Source organism: Macrobrachium rosenbergii, chromosome 12, assembly GCF_040412425.1.
Source record: "Macrobrachium rosenbergii isolate ZJJX-2024 chromosome 12, ASM4041242v1, whole genome shotgun sequence".
NCBI classification, from domain to species: Eukaryota; Metazoa; Arthropoda; class Malacostraca; order Decapoda; family Palaemonidae; genus Macrobrachium; species Macrobrachium rosenbergii.
In genome coordinates this window covers 45,917,386-45,940,692 of record NC_089752.1, presented here as the reverse complement: position 1 = coordinate 45,940,692, position 23,307 = coordinate 45,917,386, and the positions used below count along the sequence as shown (strand labels likewise).

The 23,307-nt window shown below is 37.2% G+C and overlaps 1 long non-coding RNA gene across 2 annotated transcripts in view; it reads left to right on the top strand.

The window, feature by feature from the left end:
• Window positions 1-23,307, top strand: part of LOC136843646 (uncharacterized) — a 116,003-nt gene that overhangs the window by 25,309 nt on the left and 67,387 nt on the right. For both annotated transcript variants that reach the window (XR_010854629.1, XR_010854628.1), the window contains exon 2: window positions 11,194-11,370. This is a non-coding gene — a long non-coding RNA (uncharacterized lncRNA). The remainder of the gene's footprint in view (window positions 1-11,193; window positions 11,371-23,307) is intronic.

The window sequence follows — 23,307 nt, the reverse complement described above, 5'->3', positions numbered from 1 at the left end:
GCACTGGCACTAACTCGGGCACAGAGGTTGAGGTTAGTGGAGGCTCAGTGTCCGATGTAGATGGAGCTTGGCACTGCTTAGGGCTCTCAAGTAGCACTGGCAGAGATTTGGAGTCAGGCGTGCCTGACAAGGGACCTGGGGATGCAAAACCCCTCGGTGTACCTGAGGTAGCTTGAGACAGAGATTCCTGTCTCAGGTGGAGGGCAGAACCTCTTGAAATTGTTTTGTTTGTGATGCCCGCTGCATTTTGCTTGCTAGGGCACCCCTACCAATTTGTGGAGTGCCCTGTTACATTACAGGTCTTCCAGTGGTACTTGGTTCTGGCAGTTTCCCTTCGCTGTGAGGGAGGAAACTTTTGGTGGCCATTCTGTTGTGAGGAATGAGGGCTGGGCTGGTAGTTGCACGGAGAGTGCCCCTTCCATCGACCACTTTGGTGAGTGGAAGGTAGGGCTGACGGTGGCACGCATGTCATGGTGATGGTGTCCCAGTCAGGTGGTTTTGAGTTAATGGCTCCTTAGTGGAGATAGCTAGGCAACAGAGTGGCGCTGGGGAAGGACATCCCTAGAGGAGGTCTCGTCCCAACAGTAATTCGACTCTGTTGATGTTGATCACCACACCAGTGCGGTGAGGTTGCATGCTCCAAGAGGTTGTCACTTGATGCTCGGCCGTGGGAATGGTCTTAGTCTTCTCCTCTATCTAAGTCATCGTCCACCTGGTCTTTTCGTCTAAGGTGGCACTGGCTGGCACTCGGGCCCGGTCAATCAGGCAAATATCTGAGCCAGTTTCTACTGTAACCGGCAGGTTCACTGGTAGGCTAGAGCCATCTAGGGGTGCCACTGAGACGGACTGAGTCTACATCCACTCAGGGTGAGACATATCTGGTGGCACAGCCGCAGAGGTCATGGCACTGATCAGGTTTACTTGCTAGGTAGTGGGGATATGTTTTGTGCAACCCGGATATCCGGCAGTATAGTGCCCTGCAGTTCCACACTCTCGGCAGAGGCCCCTTGAATGGGCTGATTTCCCTGTGGTGACTATCGGAGGAGAAGATTGAGTGGTTGTGGATGGAGAGGAGTAATTGGAGTCCTTTTGAGGGCACTGCTGGTTAACTCCTTTCTTAATGCTGCATTCCAATTTGGGGAGGGGGGCAACTCTCTTGCAGAAGTGCATGTGGGTGGCTTGCCATGATGTCTGTTCTTTGAGCAAGTTGATCCCGAGAGATGACCAGGTGGCAGTGTGCGCTGGTGAGATGTGCTGTGAGACTGGTTAAAGGCCTCCCAGTCGTTGGCCATACGACAAGCTTCTGTGAGTGTTTTAGGTTGCTTGTCATTGACGTGCACACCAAGTGGTCCAGGAACACACTGGAAGAGACCCTACAGCATGATGTGGTTGAACAGGCCCTGGAACTCTGTGCATGCCATGGCGTTGAGCCAGCGTTGTCCTAATTGGGTCTTATGATAGGCCCATTCAGCCCAGGTCCAACCAACTTCCTTGGCGAGACCTCTAAAACTCTGTCTCCATCTCTCTGGGGTGGTTTCATATGCTTTGATGATCACTCAGTCGACATCTACCATGTTCCTTCTCGTATCCGTGTCCAGCGAGCGGATGGTGGGTTTGGCTGGCTTTGCCGTCCATGTGCTTGGCATGCAGTGTTGCCCCCTCCGTCTCGGTGATGAAGTAGTTCTCAAAAGGGCTTCTACTTCCTCCAACCACGCCCCTGGCTCACCCTCCATCCATTCAGGAATTAAAGCATTAATGCTAGATATTGGAGCATTAGGCAGAGCAGGTGTGGGGTTGGAGGCTTGTTGGGCAGCAAGAGCTTTGGCACTTTCCTTTCGAGCCTTCTCCAGCATGAGCTCCTTGTCCTTGAGAGTTAGCTCACTCTCCTTGAGAGTGAGGTCTCTTGTTGCCTTAGCTTCTTCATACTTCCTCCAATCTTCTCTTTCTGCTCTCTCTTGCTGGAGCATGTCATGCAGCTGTTCTTTCACCCACTGGGTGAGTTCCTGTCTTGTGTAACCTGCAACCTTTCCCATGTTCATGAGGGCTTGGCACTGTTCTAATGACATGGTTCAAGTCTTTTAGGACGTCTATGGGAAATGGTATGACAGTGGGGAAGCATCCTGTAACTCGGTGGCACTTTGTTGCAATGGCACCTTCTCAATAAGGTGGCACTGTGGCTGAGTGTGCCGTGGAGAGGTCACACTGAGGAAGCGATCCTGAAGGAGTAATGATCCTTATGGGCAGATATGCTGGCATTGTGGAGCGATCCTGAAGGAGTAATGATATTTATGGGTGGATACACTGATGAAGTGGCGTGATCCAGAAGGAGCAAAAGGTCCTTATGTGCGGATACACTCGTGGCACTCTGTATCTCAGGTGCAGGTGCAGTGGCTTATGATGTGAAGACCATGTCTTAGTGGCACTAGGGTGCCGACGTGTTCCGGGGAACAACACTAAGGCAGCACAACCAAATTGCATTGAAGGAAATGGCACTCTGCCAGAAGCAGAGCATGAGCAATGAGTAAAAGGGACAGTTAATACTAAATGGCTGTACGTTCTTTCTTCGAAATGCTTGAGAGCTCCCTCCGTTGGCTGAAGCACTTAATATGAAAATAGATATTCGAAACAATTAAAATGAACACGGGAACGTGTTCATTTTACAAATTCGTGCACTACTGTATATGTGAATGAATAAAAAGGAAGAATTGATTGGGGATCTAAAAGGATCAAAGTTTTGGGTATAAATAAAAAAAAAGAGTATTGCTCTTGGCTTTATGAATTAATGGGTTTATTCTCCAATACTCGCTTATTATTATTACTATGCCCTTATTAGCTTTCTTGGGTGATGATGTAACAATATTAGAGCTCTCTCTCTCTCTCTCTCTCTCTCTCTCTCTCTCTCTGAGAGCATATTTGTATTGGAAGGTACTCGTTGTGTTATTTAATTCACTCAAATTCATTCTTTTAATAATTTACTTTGAAAAATTATGCTAAGTTACTTTTTAAAATGTACTTTTGGAATTTATGTAATTTAATACCTACCTCCCGTCATGACAAGTTATATGGTGGAAAGGGTTTTCAAATTAATATCAAAATATTTCGTTAGGTTTTACATTAGGGTTTTACATTAGGTGAAAAGAAATGGAATTTCGCTCGGCGAACGAACAATGAGAAGTGGAACGGGGTGTGCAGGGGAGACAGGTCTGTTGGCTGTTGGTGATGTCAGGCACTTCATACACAATACTCAATCAGTAATTTACACTTTAAGGAAAAGAACACTAAAATTTTCTGATCGAATGATTGGTACCAATGGGCATGGTCGAATTATTTCACTTAAAACATTGATAATGCCTTTACTTTATTTAAAACATTAACATAAAATCTGAACTGGGTCTGGCAGTCTTAGAATTGTGAGAGTTAGACAACGGAATGTGCATGCACTGAACGCTAGGAGCTGTGACATGGTATTTTAACAAACACAAATTTTCAAATTCACTGTCAAGGGAATTGTACACTTCCTCTCCCATAACTGTTTTCGAACAACACACTTAGCTAACTGTTCACGCCTCACAATTAATAAATCCCTGGTAAATCACTTCTTAAATTACTAAATATCAGTTCTCTGGTGTCACAACACCACTGCACTGTTTCTCACAACGCGAAATTTTGTGGGCAGGTATTCTGCGTCGCTAACTTAAGAACATTTTTGGCGTTCTCACCTTTGTCCTATGATATGATAGCTAAAAAATTAGCCACAAATCACTTCTTTCAAAACACTTCTTCCCTATCTGTTCCTAAAGTATCCTTAATATTACAACAATTATAATAATAAACCTTACCTTGTTATCTTTACCTTCAGTTCTGTCACACTTTATCTTTTGCCTTACGAATAATGGAATCGAATTATTTTACGAATTACGTTATTCCTCGGTTCGTCTTCCTTCCTAGTCTAGTAATAGCAAAGCTAATTCTCGTTACTATTTGATTAGGGTCATGGCAAGGTCATTACTGTTATGTTCTGAGTCTGGTTGGAAGAGTTTAATTTAATCTTGAGTGTAATTTGCCTTAGGAGCCATAAATGTAATTAGTGGTATGACTTACCTTGAAATTACATCTGTTTAAAAAAATGAGAAGGTTGCCGTTTTCAACCAATCGGTTAGATTAAATTACTTTATTTACAGATTTGCAACTAGAAATTAATATGAACAGGCTGGCAGTACAGCAGTTTAGGCACATGCAATGTGCAAATAAAAAGTGTACCTACAGTTAGCAAATAAATACAGCAGCACAACGATAACGTTGAGAGGCCCAACACGTTGCTCATGTCGACTGTCTTTGGCAGAAGATTCTTGCACATGTCAAGATGGAAAATGAGTCTTCTAAGGCAATTATTTCACAAGGTCAGGGGCAGAACTCGAAGAGCCAGATTCCAGGATTCTTATTGCATCTGTGCATGGATCTCGCTTGCAAAAGATGGATTCAGGCCGCAAAAGTCCCGACACGTGGCCAGTGGTAGGAGGACAGAGCAGCACCAGCTTAGCGTTGTTAAGATTCAGCGACCTTGCGCTGTAGAGGTCTGGCACGGAGTGAGCGAGAGAGGTCACTGAGACACCCCATTTGATCCCAGTGGCGGGCACAGGGCAGCAGTAGATCTGGAAGAAGCAATAACAGCCAGCACAAATGTCAAAGAGAAGTAGGTCTTATAGTTAAGACTAACTAAGGGTCAGCCTAGCAGCCCAGTTACTGTCCTGACTGGTCCTTGTGCCCTAACGGTTTTCTGTCCCCCAATATCGTACCCCCAATAGCTTATGATATTGGGGTTAGGATGCCTACATCTGTCCCCCCTAGTGGGGGTCTTCTCAGCTGCCGTGAATTTTGATTTTCTAGCTAACGGACTGGAGGGCGAATTTCCAAATATGTGAAAATGTATATATATACAGTATATATACATATATATATATATATATATATATATATATATATATATATATATATATATATATTTATATATATATATATATATATATATACTGTATATATATATATATATATATATATATATATATATATATATATATATATATATATGTATATATATATATATTATATATATATATATATATATATATATATATATATATATATATATATATATATATATATATATATATATATATATATATATATATATATATATATATATATATATTATCAAAGGCCAACATTTGTTTAGAAATGTTATTTATTGAAATTAGAGGAGCGTTTGGTTTTGTGTATTAGATCCGTTGTATAATTAAACTCAGCTTGAGGAGACCAATTATGTTCATAATTTCTTTTCTTTAGCTGAAGGTTTATAGAATTGGGTTACGGTGTATAAGATACGTAAGATCGAGGTTCCTCAGAATGCAAAGGAGTTACGACTGAATTTTATTTTAAACTAGATTTACATATCCATTTGGTTCGTATTCAGTTACAATCATGGGTAAAGTAAAAGTTAAGGGCGATGGTGTTTTCAATATTGTCATGTAAACAATAGCCGCTATGACCCACAAATAACATTTAAGAAAAGAGCGTTCTTTTACATCTCAGGTGTCTGTTCCTTGAAAGTAGAACGATATAAAAATGCGATTACATAGTGAGTTAACTAAAGTCTGGCAAAAATTAAGACTTGTCTCGTCGATTGGAAAAGCCTTGTAGCAGTACTCTTATTTATCGATTTAGTTTACAAAATGAATAGAAAATTCATGACAGTGATCCATTTAAACTCGAAGTTTCATTCAAAAGTAAATATGTACAGTATGCTGCAAAACTCGTGCGACTTTTTTTATTTTTGTACTGGACAAGCGTTGTTGTCAGTTGCCACTTAGTATTAAATGTTATATTTTACTTTGTAAACATGCCTACGTATCAGGAAAAGTTGGTCACTTGTTATGTAGAATCTTATCATTGAAATATATTGGATCGTGAAAATCAAAAATATTTCATGCTACAATAATATTTCAGAACAAATACTAAAAACGCTACTATAGCATGAATCCTTTTATTTTGTGACTCCAGGAGTCGTGAAACCGTCATTCTAGACACAGTGAAACTGTGAAAGAGGACGTCGCGGTGGTATCAAAAAAGAAAAGTTAAGCACAGCATAGTCAAATGATAAAAATTGCACTTCTGAAATGAATTCAAAGTTATTACGTCTTTTCGTTTTGTAGTTTTGCGTATAAAGTAAATGTTAGTCAGGATCATTATTTCGATACTTGCAATAAATTATCACATCATAGCCTAGGCTAAAACATAGATCCAGTCTTCATAGGGGTTTCTTCAGTTTGAAGAAAAAAATAATAAAATAAATAAGCGAGGTGGACAATCTTCACTATTGGAAATACAATTAATTCAAACTTTTTATTATTTTACTTTTACATTAGGAATGGATGACTATAATCAGGTTGGACATTATCAGCCGCTTGCTGTGTGCAGATTCTGCTAAATGACAACAACAACGTATTACAAATAATAATAATAATAATAATAATAAATAATAATAATAATAATAATAATAATAATAATAATAATAATAATAATAATAGTATGGCTCTGGAGTCTAGGCCTATGCTATTGGCTTTATAACATACCAGGCCATATTTCAGATAACAACAATATATAGTTGCGTCGAATCTTTGTAACTTACAGCGGGTGTCTATAAGACCATAAAGCGGAATTTGTGGAATTCCTCCACAGTCATGGTTTGGTATACTTACGTCTTTATTTTCTTCATAGGCCTATAGGCTTAATAAGAATGATGTCGAGAAGCGCGAAGTGCACTTGGCCTACGGGTCTGGTGAGGCCACGCCCACAACTGCATCTCTGATACGATACGTTCATTACATTAAATACATTACTATGGTGGCTAAAAAGTCAAATTCATTAAGTAGTTACGCCTTTTCACATTTACCATAATTAAAAATTACTGTGTTAATGTTTTTTTTTTTTTATGGTCTAGTTGATATTTTGATAGAAAATATAGCATTGATACACTAAACCCATGCTTAGTGAACTGTATCTTTTTTTGAGCCAAGTTGCAAAATGTTTCGGCGTTGCAACTTGGCTTCATTAGAAATGTGAAGAATGTAAGAGTTGCCAGTTAGCGACTTTCGAACGAAAATCACTGACATCGGGTCACACGAGTTTTGGTGCATGCTGTATAAAAATATTATAGCACAATTAAGGTTTCCTTTCGCCTTCACCCACGGGGATTCTTACTTTGTTAGCAGTAACTTTGACCTTGTGTCCTCGAATGTAGGAGGCCGTGATTATTAATACATTCTATTAAATTCAGGGTCACACAGATTTCTTTACCTGTGTTGACTGCGTTTATGGTATTGCATCATATCGTTTCATCTTCAAGTCAGACACATTTTAACTTTGACCCAAGGTCATTCTGACAAGTTTTAAGTATGAAATCAAGGGTTTATTCTTTCCGTGACATGCCTTCAGCATTGGCATATTCTGGCTGGTCATATTTTGTTGACAATAATTAGTCACAAATTTCTTATGCTTAAATATTCATCCATTTAATAACTATTGGTCTACAATAAAAGTACTATTTTTCATGATGGCCTGCACTTCGTCACTTTTTTGTCTAGCACTTTTTTTTTATATAATTCCTCCTCACCTGTCCTTGGCAAAAGTCTTGTATTGAAGAGCAGTGAGAAATCTAGGTGAAAACTGTCTGCCAAAATCTATTAACTTTATATTCATGTCGATACTGTTGTCTTTTATTATAAGTCGTTGAAATGATATGCAGAATACGGTACATTTTTTGCACGTATCAAACAATAAAGAAATAAATTTTGCGGTGAGGTCACCAGATCCTCGGTTGTATTTCCTGCAAAGGAATTGAGTGTTGATTTTTCTATTCTCGTAGGCAGGGATCCCGACCAACACACTACTGTGTGTAGGTGTATTTGTTTTCTGTTTGTTCCTAGCATTAACTATTTCGCGTCAAGTCTTTCTTTTTTGTTCTCTGGCCCTAGGACTACCGCCCTGTCCTTGATTGCTGTGATGTGTTTGTCTTGTCGCAGTGAAGGAAGTCTTCCAAGGCTCCTCTTCCTGAATGGCGTTATTTGTTGTTCTCTCCACGAGAAAAAGGCTTCTCTGTTTTTCGTAATCTATTACTTTTATGTTCTTAGAACATTTTATTCGAACTGCGTATTTTTGTGGATGTTTTAGGATTATTTTTGTTTCCCATTTTATCTTTATATTCTCTGTTTAACGTTTGTTTGAATGATTGCTTGGTGACTGGACGCCTGATACTGATATTTATGTCATATTTCCCCTAATTAGTGGTTTCGTAGACGAATATTTTCCTTTAAGTAGATTATTATTATTTAGTCTCTCAAAGAGGAGAGGAGTGATCACTAGAGAAACAGACAGGAAGAATTTAAAGAGAAAAAGAAATTCTTACGATTGCCCAGTAAGCAGTTGTACATAAAACGATTCCCCTTGAACTTGTTAAAATTGGCAATAGTTGATTGCCTGAACGATAGTGATTTTGCCGATGGGCATTTTCTTGGTATGATTGTGATACACCTCGGCTTTTAAATAATAACTGTCATTCTTGAATTCTCAGTAGAAGTGAATTTGTCGCGATTTGATTCCGTAAATTAAAATTTTTGTGGAGTACTGTAAATGTATGTAAACTCTCTCTCTCTCTCTCTCTCTCTTTCACACACACACACACACACACACACACACACACACACACACACATATATATATATATATATATATATATATATATATATATATATATATATATATATATATATATGTATGTATGTTTGTATGTATGTATTTATGTATGCTGTTTCCCATATGGGGTTGACTCCAGATAAAAAGAATAACTGTCACTTCCCCATTCATACTTAAGCTACTGAATCATGGATGAACTGTAGTTTAGAAACTTACACAACACAATCCGCATCATATAAGCACACTTACACAAAACATATTCATCACCAGTCAAAACCCTACACACAAATATACACTCACTGTGTGATTCACCTCCATCTTACAAGCTCCTATTACCCCTCCCACGCTATCTATCCTTCACTTAGAAGTTCTTCCCCACTTCCTCTTCCTCTTCCTCTTCCTCATCCATTCTAACATGTAACTGGTATATATAAACTTTTCACTGATATATAATCCATAGTTACTTCCACTAGAACCTCCACATACTAGACCATTTTTACCACTGTAAGACAGTATCTCGGCTGTTATTATTCTGTTCTGCATACATCCCATATAGCGAGCAAGAATTTACTGATGGTGGATTTCGACTGGTTGGCCGTATGGTGTTATTTTATTCTACAAGTTTGGGCCCACAGTCAGTGATATATGTTGCAAACTAATTTTTTTACGCTTTGCAAATGACAGGTGAGACGGTAGTCAAATTTTTGTCGTTACTGCTGAGGGGAATCACATCTTGACACTTTATTTTAAACAAAATCCTTCATGAAGAATATCAGCAGACCTGAGACCGGCAGAAATGCCACCTTCCTATAAAGTGTGAGAGAGAGAGAGAGAGAGAGAGAGAGAGAGAGAGAGAGAGAGAAAGAGAGAGAGAGAGAGAGAAGAGAGAGAGAGATGAAACTATTAGTCTTCAAAAAAAAAAAAAAAAAAAAAAAAAAAAAATAGCATTTTGTTGTCTGCATTGTTTCCATTGGTGCAGGTGGTGATGATGATCGCTTACTAACGATCTCGCCATTTATCACTTAGAGCCCGGTAGGGCATCTGTGACAAATTCTTGTCTTTTTTTTTTTTTTTGCTTTACTGAGCCAACCCTTGATTGTATTATTACCATCCCCGTCACACTATCTACCAATTGTTATCCACAGCGTGGAAGGTGTCAGGTTTTTTCTTTCTGAAAACAGAATTCAGAGAAGGATGGATTTTTCGGTTGAGTTTCTTCATTATCATTAATTTTTTCAGTTTCTAATCATGATGTTTAATAGGTTAATAACCTCTCTCTCTCTCTCTCTCTCTCTCTCTCTCTCTCTCTCTCTCTCTCTCTCTCTCTCTCTCTCTCTCCAGTGCGAGTCATAAGATTTAGGATGTGAAACTTAGCGATGAAAAGGGATGGAACGTAACTTGTAGGCGTCAAAGTCTTATTTTCCAGTTCTCTTCACAAATACAGTCTTAATCAGCGCACGCGAAGGACGAGAAAATCATTTTATCCATTAAACTTTATTTTGATTCATCTTGGACTGGCATCATTTAATGAAAGTAACAGTGCTGGGTTTGGGTTATTGCTACATGCATACGGAGCCATTCTAGGGAAATCTTATACCGTACGCATTTAGTAATGGAAAATTACTGTTAATTTTCTTATAGGTTGTAATGATACTTATTGATAATTATGTCATTTCTTCTTCTTCTTCTTCTTCTTCTTCTTCTTCTTCTTCTTCTTCTTCTTCTTCTTCTTCTTCTTTTTTATTATTATTATTATTATTATTATTATTATTATTATTATTATTATTATTATTAAATTATTATTATTATTATTATTTGCAGTGATTTTATAGTGTGAAATGTTTTAATAATTTTTCATCCATTGTATTATTAGTTTAAGATACAGTATTTTTGTTATGTTCTAGAATGAATGACAAGCATAGAGCGACCAGAGTTCAAGCCGTAAGTTGTTAATTACAATAATGAACTCAGAAATTAGTTTATATAAAGATGCAAGAGTGATTTAGTTGGGAATCACTGCGAAGGTTCGATACAAAGAATACTAAAAAGGATAATTTTAATAGTACAAAGTATTTCTAAGAAAGAATGATCTTTGCTTTATCGCTGGATGAGCGTACCACTGGCACATTATTGTTATTGGAATGTTATTTAGAATTTAAGTTGGTAAAATATCAATAAGGAGTGGGAGACAGTAGTTAAAAAATTGTGGCAGACATTGTCCAGACTACAGCTTGGGAATTGTGGACACCCATAAATAGTACAGAGGGAGCATATTGTGTTCAAAAGTATTCTTAAATTTTTGTAAACAAATTATTAGTAATAATGCTGGTTTCTTATTCACCCAGAAAAATAGATATATGAAAAACGTAATTGAAACTTTATATTGCAAAAATGCAAACATTATACAGATACAGCCTGCTGAACCAATATTGTTTTTCTTTACAGGACCAGCTGGTACCCATTTCAGTAAACTAGTTGGAAGGTCTGGCGATACCCTTGCCTCGAATCAGATTCAGGCAAAAACAGCATTGGTATAACTTTCCAGGCAGGAGCCACTGGAGCCGTTCCCACCCCCTCCCAAACGTTGCTTCTCAAAATTTAAATTATACATATAAAGTATATGTAAGTATTGATAATATGATTATGTACATATTTTTTTAGATGTTTTTATATGAAATCCTTTTTAAACTTATTTATTTTTAGTTTTCTATTTAAATTTATTACGGCGTCAATAACCTAGATGTTGTGACGCCAGTTTTAATATAATCAATCAATCAATCAATCGTCTCCCATGGCGATGGAAAGGTAAGAAAAAAGTATTTGGAATGAAAATGTGAATGGACGAGATATAGCAGATTGCAAGGTGTTGTAGCCTAAAATACAATGTTAAAAGAGAATGCAAGGGAGTGAGCGAGAGAGTGATAGAGTTTTAACGAATTTATATGCTGGTCCTTGAGGATACTGTAACTAAAACACAAGGTTTTTTTGTGAGGCCAAAATCACGCGAAGCGAATGTATATCTGCATAAAAAAGAGAACATTCTCAGCTTTGATATTTGATTTAGGACGCCAGGTGACAAAGTAACGATGCTTGTAGAGAATATATATATAATATATATATATATATATATATATATATATATATATATATATATATATATATATATATATATATATATATATATATATATATATATACTATATATATTAGATTTTTAGATTTTTACCTGGAGAGAATATGAAACTTATACATGGGGCACTTAAAATCACTTATATTTACATTTAACAAAATAAATCTGAAGAGTGGAGAATTCGCAAAACCAGACAGGTGAAACAGACTCCTGTCGAATAACTAAATTTACAGTAATTTACACATTAACAGAAACTGGAAAAATCTACTACGTAAAACACCATTGGGTGAGGGGCAGTGGTTATAACCACGGCACAAGCACAGAGGTGAACAGATGATTCCACAGCTAGCAACTCCGTCTGCAAACGAGAATGCATCGGTTTCTTACACATTTAGGTAGCGTAATTAAGGAATCGAGGAGGTTGCACATAAGGTGCCAAACCAACTCGATTTTAGGCACTGGTATACACGTGAACTTGAATATTTACTCATTGCACTAAACAAATCAGGTCTCCTGAAAAGATCACACTTCAGAAAGAAAAATTAATTCAGTAGAACAATGATACATTCAACTGATTCAAAATCTCGCTTTGGGTACTTTATCTTTCCGTTGGAGACAGTGGACCTCGTCTTCAGCACCAGCAGGGAGGGTATGAATTAGGGGTTTCATCACAAAGAACGACTCAGGCTCAGAGCAGCCACATGGAAAGAATCATGGCTCTGATGGAGCGGATGAGACAAGGGACAAGTGTCTGGAGTCCAGGGCCGGGCATTTCTCTGGTTACCCGAGTTCTGAGGGCTCACGGGTCGTTGTTCGTCCTTTTACGCCCTCGTTAGGATTACATCTTTTTTCATTCCATGTGGCGTTAATGTTGTTCGATTGTCAATCTGTTTCTATATTGCTCAGCCATGTGCAAGCTATATGGGAACCATGTGCTCAACTTTCTCTTTTGGTCTCCAAAAAGTGGTACCTGGAAGAAGGCTCGAGCAGTCACTAGGTCAAAGATAAGGATTAAAAGATTATTTAACAGGTGAGGAATGACAAACAATCCAGGAAGAGGCGATGCTTTCCCACAACCCGCCTTTGTCAGTCAGTGGTGTTTCAGTCGGAATAAGTAAATTGAGTTGATCTGGTGCATCATTGCACTCTTAGAGGGAGAGGTGATATATTCAACATATATATATATATATATATATATATATATATATATATATATATATATATATATATATATATATATATATATATATATATATAAACATACATACATACTTGTTTGTCGTGATTTTTTTCTAATTTGCCCGGTAAATGTTGCTGTTATGCATGGCGGGTATATTTCTTGTTTTTTTTTATGGTCCAAAGACATTCATATTTATTATGATAGTTTTGTGCTATTTTTGAAGCAGAATTTCAATTATTTGTAGCGTATAAATCCAATTTGAAACAGAATTAGATTGAGTGCCATTTCTCATTACAAAAAGTCTGGAAGGTATCATGTTTTCGTTTTTTTAAGGTTCTCCTTTAGAGGATATTTTCGGCATTAAGATTTTTTCTACGTTGGGGCTTTGTGTGTGTTCTTTTAATTCTGCTCTATATTGGGCAGAAGTAAAGATTAAGATTTATTTCACCATTTATTCGCTCTTCTGGAACAAGAAGACCATGATACCGTTATGGTTTTGTTTTTTCTCATACAAAATCTCGCCTCGGGAGGAAAGATCTTATTTACGTTCCACCTTATGTACGTAACTGTTAGTGGTTTCCATGCCACACCCCTCGCACCAAACCCCTACTGCTCTTTGTTTCTCATTATGTAATATCTGTATAAACTGATCAGTAGGCATTCCTCAATACCAAGGAACTTAACAGAAGTTCTGAGGACCTCTCTTCAACACCATTAACTTCTACAATAAGTCGTAGGTCCCGTTGTATTGGTTCTTAGCCACGTAAAATAAATCTAATTACTGCTGGCTTTAAACTAGATACTTAACTCAATACCAAGGGACTTAACAGAAGTTCTGAGGACCTCTCTCAGCACCACGAACTCTCTCTCTTAGTTACTCTGGCTCTCTCTCTTAGCCTCTCTCTCTCTCTCTCTCTCTCTATTCTGAACATGAAAATAATGTTCGTTATGATTTGGTGGAGAAATGAACTGCAACCACAAGGCATTTCTATATTCCAGAAGTGTTTTGGTTCTTGTCATATTTTGAGGGTGCATTGCGTACGGAGGGACTGGTAAAATGTTGATAGTAAGGCAGCTCGTTATTTTAATTTCCATTACCCACTTTAGTAATTTAAATTTATTTTTATTTTTAAAATATGACACCTGAATTATCAGTCCAGATTTCCACATTTGATTATTCATGAAAGTTTTTATTAGTAGGCCAGAATGGTTGTTCTACTATTTATTTAGGTATTTTATTTTGTAATGACCCTCATATGAATATGATGGTTACGCCCTCGACGTGTTGAGAGAATATATTCAGAATTCATAGGTTTCCATTTTCACGAAGTAATGGCTGTACTTTAGAAAATGAAGATGAGTGGAGAAGATGAAAGCTTCTCATATATTCTGTTTACTACTTTATTATAATGATAAATCGTAATCTATTAGTGGTGTGTTTCATATTACCTCACCATTAGAGGTTGATCGTAACTAAATTTAGTGAAATAAGTGGTACTCTGCAACATAAGTTTAGTGAGAAAGTTAAGTATACCTTAGTTTTACCAGACCACAGAGCTGATTAACAGCTAGAGAGAGAGAGAGAGAGAGAGAGAGAGAGAGAGAGAGAGAGAGAGAGAGAGAGAGAGAGAGAGATAAATGGTAATAGTATGGTAAAACCTTTATGAGTGGAAGAGAATATTATATATTAATGTTTATAATGTTGATATTTTCGAAGATAACAGAGAAATATCAGTAATGTCAAAAATGATCTCTGACAATAAAGTAAAAAAGTGAAGAATTAACGGGATAGATATCATGAAACGATAAAGAGGTTTTAGATCTTCGAGATTAAAAGGAAGCCTGATGAAGGAAAGGGGAGGGAAGGGTAATAAAGAAGGAGTGAGGTGGAAAACATCCTCCTGGAGGCTTAAACAGACATTGGAGAAGCAGTTGATTCAAAAAGCAAATGCACATTTAACTTCTTGAAATCGTAGAAGAACTTTGCCAGGAAATATAGAAGAAATTATTAGGAGCGATTGAGGCACTGGATAAGAAAAATTAGATTAGCTGTATAATGATGACGACGATTTTGCTTTCATTTCGTCTGTATTATTATAAATCACTAAAGAGAAAAATTCATCTGACACAAGACTTAGAAGACCACTAACCTGTGGAATCAAGCTTCCAGACCAATAAATATAATTTACTTAAAAAGAATATTAACATGAAAAGCACAATTTCACGTTTAAAAATGACGCAGTTGTGCATGCTAGTTTTAAATAAAAATATAATCATTAAGGAGCGTTTACGTTTAGTAGGAAGAACATTTCACTGTTTTAAAACAATAGAGAAATTAAAAAGTTGTTCTTTACTGGGCAAAGAAGCAACGTGGAACCTCGGTATAAAGTAAATGCTATGGCAGGTGACCAAGGTATTATAAAATTTGCGTAAGCGTGGCGTGCAGTTTCGTGGTTTTGCTTTTTCTTTATTTACGGTACTTGGAATAACTACCAATGTGCTTGTATACGTACGTACGTTCGTCTGTTTTCATGTGCATGTATAATAAGGTATGTGTGGCAAACATAAAGATCGTTGTATAAACTGTTCTGGTTGGGCGAGGTCTTTTTCGGACCTTGAATTTAACGACCTCCTTGAGACGTTCATCTTTAAGTATCCGGAAGAGATAGTCTAAGATGTTGTCAAGTGGCATTGGGTTCAGTTTTTCTTCTTTTTTTTTTTGTTTAATTCGCTCACTGTTTTACTGTCTATTTAATTATTTAACATGTGAGAAATATGCTGATGTAAATCCATCTTGAAAAATATACACGAAATGTTTTGAAATTTTACTAAAGAACCGTTTGTCGGAGAATCGCTTGTAAGAATATACACGTTAAGGGAGTGATTACTGTGTATAAAATGCAACTATAAAAGTAACTCCTGTCACATCATTAACTTTCAGGAGTCTCCTTTGCTGATGATTATCTTTTATGGTTCAGTTAAATTACACGTCTCTTGATATAGTAATAATTTTTAAAACTGTAATTGATGTTTGTAATTCTGAAATCCAATGTTGTGGTATATATGAATGGGTCATGATGATTTTCAATTTTATTTTATTTCAATGAAGGAAAACACTATACCTTCATATATCTAATGTATGGAATTTTCTTTTCATTTTAAGGCTATGAATACAGACATACAGGCTTAGCAAATATTAATGTCTATATTTATTCATGCTCTATGAATTCTCCATTGAGTCTTACAAATATCCGTCATCGAGTTTTGCACGTGGATATCAGATCCTTTCAGTGGGAATATTAAATTAGAACATCGTGATTTCGGATTCATAATCATTTTGAAATTAATCTAGCTTAACTTTCATAGACTCCAAATCCAACATCGTCCGTATTTAACCTAAATCAGCAAACCGGTATTCAGTTAGTGGCCGTGACTCTTTTCTTAATATAACCCCAAGTCTGCCGCCGAATTCATTGAAGGGTTAATGTCCAAAACTGCTTCCCTCCGAATGCAAATATCCAGCCGGGTTTATTAATCGCATGCCGGCGATATCCAATTCATTTGCTTTTAAAAGTGATCTCTTGTGCCTACCCTTCCGGTCATTCTGTGGTTTAGTGAGCGTTTATAGACGTTATTTGTTATATTTTGTGAATACTTTATTATGAGTATAACGAGTGATATAGAAAATGTAGAAATATGACCGCTTCATTAATCATCCATATTTCTTTCAGCATCATCAACTGTTATAATCATTTTCATTATTTCTTAACAAGGTATCTTATAGCATTCAATTCAGTGATTAAAAGGGTTGGCAAAGTGTCCAAAAATCTCTTCGTTAGTTTTGGAAATATCTGAAATAAGTTGGAAATCGGTTCGGACTTGGTTCTCGTGTTTCCAGTTCATGGTGAATCTCCTAAACTTAATGCCTCATAATTGGTTTGTTCATTCTCCCAACATTCCTCTTTGCATATTCGCTGTCTCACCTTGCTTGAAGTACAGCGTTATCTGCATCCTCTCTCTCTCTCTCTCTCTCTCTCTCTCTCTCTCTCTCTCTCTCTCTCTCTCTCTCTCTCTTCTGCGGGTTTCGATTGCAGTTGGAGTGGCTATTTATTTTATTCTTAGTCCAAGGATTTTTTTCGTATATATTTAATCATTAAAAATTTTCCATTAAACAGTAAATCACGATGGAATGTGGTTTAATTCTGCCTTTTTTTTTAATATCTCCTCTTTCTCTCGCTCTCTCACATGTACATCTACAACAGCTGTTCCCTTCTCGCTGTGACTTTACTTAAATTGAGAAAATACTCATCCCTTGAGTAAAGCAATAAATAACAGACTAACAGAAACATGAGAGGGGTTTTTAGTAGAACGGATGTTTTTTTTGTTTCATCTCAAATGATAAAATCTAGTTAATGATTTGTTCATTATTATTTTAATAAGCCATGGAATAACGTTTGATGTTGCAGCTTGTGAGAATTTTGAGGAAGGTGAGGATTATAACTCAGGTTTATATCATATTACCACTACACATTTGTATTGAAAATTCAGGGTAATCTTGCCGCTCTGCGTACGAGCCCTTTAGACACGCAGCTTGCAAGAACCCAAGATTTTTAGGGTTATCTTGCTGGAACTGGGCTTGTGATTATGGAAGTAATACCAGTGCCACTGCTGTCTCCTTATCAGAGCGAATTTTTTTCTTCCCTGTACGAAAAGCTGAGAACCAAATTACCTGAAATTCAGATTGTGTGTTAAGGTTTGTTAAAGTTGGGTTTCCTTCGGGGTTAGGGAGTTAAGACAATTGGGTCAGTTTGATGTCTCGAGTTGTTCCCATCTGCCGATGCAGATGATTCTTGAAGTAAAAGGAGGTTAACCGTTTGATTTAGTTTTCTTTTGCAACAGTTGCATGACGCAATTCGTGTAGATTTCACCTGGCCGCTTTTACTGTTGTTGCAGGATGGGTTAAGTTTATACCCTGGAACTGGCTAAGAGCTAGAATGCTGTAATGCAAGCAATAGATATTTCAAAATTTTTAGAAAGAAAAAGTAGCAATACGTTTTTCAGTGGGTTTCTGATTTATTGACATAGAAACAGATGATTCAAAAAGAGTATTTAGAAAATGTTTTAAAGGCCAGTGCATATGATGATGTGCGACTGCCGCCATCATTATTCAGGTTGATGTAATCCTCTTTTAAAATTGTCAGTTTGTGAGAAAATCGGTTTGGATAATCTTGCTTGCGTGACTTGCTGAGATCCCAGTTTTCTTTTAAACATTGGTTTACTTGTTTTTGTTCCTCAGGGCATTTCGATCGTCTCATATGATGGTGCCCTCTAAGTGATTTAAGAAGATGAGATGAGAAATGCTGCAGTTAACAAGATAGTACTGTCAGCAACTGTTTCATGTTGGGATGTTTTAAAGAAAATAGTAGGTTCGGTAGTAAAAATAAAGATCATAACATTAATTTTCGTTCTTCGTGTAATCCACCCATTAATAGTATCAATATAACCATTTTGACAGTTTTGCTCTCTGTTTTTGGTCTTTCTAAAATTGTTACTAACTGCTGTAATAAGATTATTACTGATAACATAAATGGAAAATGAACTATCATATTAATAATAAAGACATTACTTTTGAGATAATGTTAAACGTTGAGTAAACTGAATAGAGTACTTACTTGGAGGGGGGAATAATGTTTTAAAAGTTAATTTGGTCAAGACACTAAACGGTATTCTCGTGTGTAAACGAAGTTTTCTATTGCATATTCTTTTTAAGTTCACGCGAGGTAACTAAATTTAACAAACATAACTTTCTTACGGGTTCGAAGAAGTCGGGAATAACTAACTGGGGTGAGAATAGGAATACCCCACACTTAATACCTTCACAGACTTCTCTTTATTCACTTCTCCCCTTCCTTCTCTCTCTCTCTCTTGTCAGAATTATTCCTTCTCTCTCTCTTGTCAGAATTATGCATACTTTGGTAGTATGCATTCGTTGAAAATGTCTAGTTGAAACTGTATTGTTGTATTTTCAGAAATTTTTTCATGTTCCTGAGAAATTGACCGTGAAAATGTTTTTTGTAATATTTCGTAATATCTTCAGCCCAAATCAAAAAATACCTTCATATTTTCAAATAAGCATGACCCTTATTTTGTTCGTATATTAAGCTTTTATTTATACATTTTTTAACCATAGTGTGTAAACCGAAATACACCGATCACCGTTAGCGGTTAATGGTGAGATTAAATAACTGGAGCTAGTACATTTCATACTTCATAATGGACAATTGATTCGATGAAGTGATGAAAGTGGCTCGGGCTCTTAAAACACAAAATTCAAAACCACTTGAACAGTAAATAAAAACTGTTTAAAGTGCTTATTGCTTCCTTGTTTACTTCCGGTTCCTGTAATAATCCTCATTATCAAGTAACCCTCTTCAAATAACTTGTGTTTTGATAGCTTTCATTAATTTAATGAGAGAGAGAGAGAGAGAGAGAGAGAGAGAGAGAGAGAGAGAGAGAGAGAGAGAGAGAGAGAGGGGGGATTTGAATTCATATGATTTTAAGGTTTCAGCAGTCCGGCACAACCACAGTAGGTTATATTGCAATGGCACCCAGTATCATTACACTCATGCGTTCAGATTTCGGATTCAACCAGAGGTCTGTCCCAGTCATCGCCTATTTCGGTAAATTGGCAGGACATTCGAAGGGGCTCAGCTGGATTAAGACCTTTGCGGCTCATTATTATTGGATGACGGTATTTGCTCTGCCAGAGCATGATGACGTGTTTAGTTGCAGATTCTATATCTATGCGAGATTGTTATGTCGACCGATATAAATTTACATGTGTATTCACGTTTTGCGTGGATAATTCGTACACAATAATTATTTAACGAATTACTCACGAGGTGATTCAGTTAGTAATTGTATGAAGGGTTTCATTCCTTTTGGTTACTGCGTAATGAATTATGTTGAGATGGTATAGGAGAGAGTGCTTAATTATCATCTAAAAATTTTTAATGTCCCCTTGTCAAAGTTTCGATATAATCCATATAATTTTAATCATCATCATCATCATCTTTAATTCTTCAATGAACAGATAATCTCTACAAATAAATTCTTTAGCAACAGAGATTACATCTCAGAAGGTTTAGATGATTTTTTTTAGGCCTATAGACCATTTCCTAACATATACAGCAGCTTGAACACAGCCTAAAATTTTGACATTCAAAGAACACTTGTAATTCGTATTCCTATTTTGAAAATATTGTTATGACTGTTGAGCGTATTAGGTAATAATGCTGCAGAGGTAGTTAACCAATAAAGAAGCATTCTGTTTGACGGCACCACTAACCTTATCACCCTCTTGGAGCTAAGCAATTATTTCAAATCACACAGATTACGAAATAATACCAATGCATAAAAGGGCTCATATTTATATAGCCGTAAGGAAAACAGTTTTAGCTGTGAATTCACAAACTTGTCGACATGTTTGACATTAGGAATAAAAAAAAAGTTTAACACTACTTGGCAGCTATTACGTTGCGTCTGAGATTTTGAACGATGGAAAAAGAGTCATGTCATCTCAAATTTGAGCATGACCGTACTACGGAGCTTAAGGGAAAATAACCTTGCCCATTGTATTCGAAAATGTAAAATCTTAAGGTGGGTACACACATGAGAGCCGAACCTTGTATGTGTAACTGAGTTACGCATATACGGTTACAAGGTGTCAAAATGTTGAGGACGAACCGTAACCACGTAAGCACGTCACTTCATTGCAATCCACTGCGATCATCGGTCTGTCTCTGTCCGTAACCCAATGGCCACCATGCAAAGCAGCTAAAATTTATATACATTATATTTAACGAGGATGAAGCAAATAAAAAAGATGGTGGCAATCAATTTATATACTAGAAGGGTAGAATACAGTGGTCGGGAATTACTCGCTGACATGAGATTCCAAGAAGGACCTCTTCCTCATTCCAATCAGTTTGTGGTAGATATATACGAACTTACAAAATGAGACTGAAAAACAAGGGACTCTACTTACGGCCTTGTTCGTCGTCTGAGAACCTCTGTTGATACGTGAAAAATACAGGTCCCGTCCACGCACTGCGTAACGTGCAAAGAGACTCCCTTTGATTCGGGACCCAAAACCGACAATTACCGGGACGGAGGGCGAATAGCCTCAAACCTCGCCCATTGGGGTTCGGGTTCCAGGAACCGTCCACACTTACGTTTTTGTTACAAGAATCGGTTACAATACAAGGTTCGGTTCGCATGTGTGTACCCACCTTTACGGTCGCCTCTCAAATGCCTGCAGTTTGTCGATTTGATATTAAGAGGCCCGTTCCGTTTGATTTTACGAGCACTATTTCGCAAATGGCAAACCATTAGTCATTTATGAGAAAGGGGAAGAAACACACTCACTCAGAGAGAGAGAGAGAGAGAGAGAGAGAGAGAGAGAGAGAGAGAGAGAGAGAGAGAGAGAGAGTAATATGTGTTGTCTGGTACTTGAAAGAATTGTTTTCCTAATTCTTATGGAACTTCGTTTGGTCTTGGACTCTAGGTTTTAGGCTGTTATTTATTTTTAGAGTGGGTAATGGGTTTTATATGAATTTATCACTTAACATGCATATCCTTTCAGAAACTGGTTGTGGAGTTTTAGAATGTATATATGCTGTGAATGTAGCACATCCTAGACTCCTCCTTGGCCGTTTTGAATTTTATCCTTGGAAACCGTCTTGATTTCACTCATCGGTAGAGTAGTAATAGGCCTATAGATGTAATTATATTCATCAGTTATCGCAGATGGGAAGTATTAAACGTGACATTATTAGAGAAAAATTAAGTTTCTGGTGACTTATTATTCTGGGAAATGTTCAAATCTCTCTTGTACCCCTCTCCTCCCCGAAACTACTCTCTCTCTCTCTCTCTCTCTCTCTCTCTCTCTCTCTCTCTCTCTCTCTCTCTCTCATCTGGTATACATCCACGTGCAGGCTGCTTATGCTGAGGAAACCTATTGACTTGTATTTCATTTGCAAGGTAATTGCCACCCTGTAAATTAATTAGAAATCCTTCCCCTGTTGCTTGCTAACGATGAGTTTTCCTTTATAATGGTTGGAGAAATTCGATAGAAGTCGTTCCATTCGGTCTACGAACAGGTTAGTGTGGGCGAGAGATTTTAGGTCGCAGTATTGATAGCTTTGAAAAACCAACTTCTGTTGGTTAAATAGTTCTATTTAAAATTGCTTCTTGTTGCGTGACTGGAAAAGTTTGGATAGAGGCCATATTTTGTACAGTTTTCCAAGCAGCTTTCAATGTAGTTGAACTCCTCTCGTATTGCATCGAGCTTTTTTGAAGTGGAAATAAAATAATTTTATTCAATTCGTTTTTTCATACAAAATTATTATTCTTGTTTCAACAAAAGTCTCCTATGGCTATTGTCTTTTTTCTTTAGGAATAAGACGACGCAATACCGGTATATGTTATTCGATGCTGCGACTTTGTTCCATTTTGCTTCACTTGCGTTCACTTGACTTTTTCAGACTGAAGGTCAGGCGCTTGCTTTCTCTTTCAGTAGCGCTGTAGGAGTTTATAAGTGTTTGTAGGAAAGGCGAGTCGGGAGAAATAGCCAGGTATAATTTATAATATTTAATTTTATTTTATCTTAGTAAATGATGTTGCAGCGTTAAATTGAAAGCAGTCTTGTACTAAGGGATTAATGACATGCCTCTAAAAATATCCAATTGTAATGGCGGGGACTGCTATTTCACCCTTTTCGCTCATGCCTCTTCTTCCTGCTGACATCGATGTCAGTACGATTCTGTGTAGCAAATCTCTACCAGGCTTAAAAGTTAGCCGTTCATTTTTTCAATATGCAGTGCAACAGATTATTAAAACCCATGGGGGGTTAGTCTCGTCATTGCACCTTACAGGGTGCACTGTAGGCATTGCCAAAGGTTCTTTCCAGCGTCCTATCGACCCCTAGCTGCAACCCCTTTCACTCCTGTTACTGTACTTCTGTTCGTATTATCTTTCTTCCATCTTGCTATCCACCCTCTCTTAACAATTATTTCATAGTGCAACTGCGAGGTTTTCCTCCTATTACACCTTCCGAACCTACCTATTCACAATATCCGTTCCAGCGCTGAATGACCTCATAGTTCTTGGCCTTTGGCCTATACTCTGTATATTCCAACAGGTTATTAAAACCTGTGGGAGGTTAGTCCCGTCAGTGCTCCTCATGTGG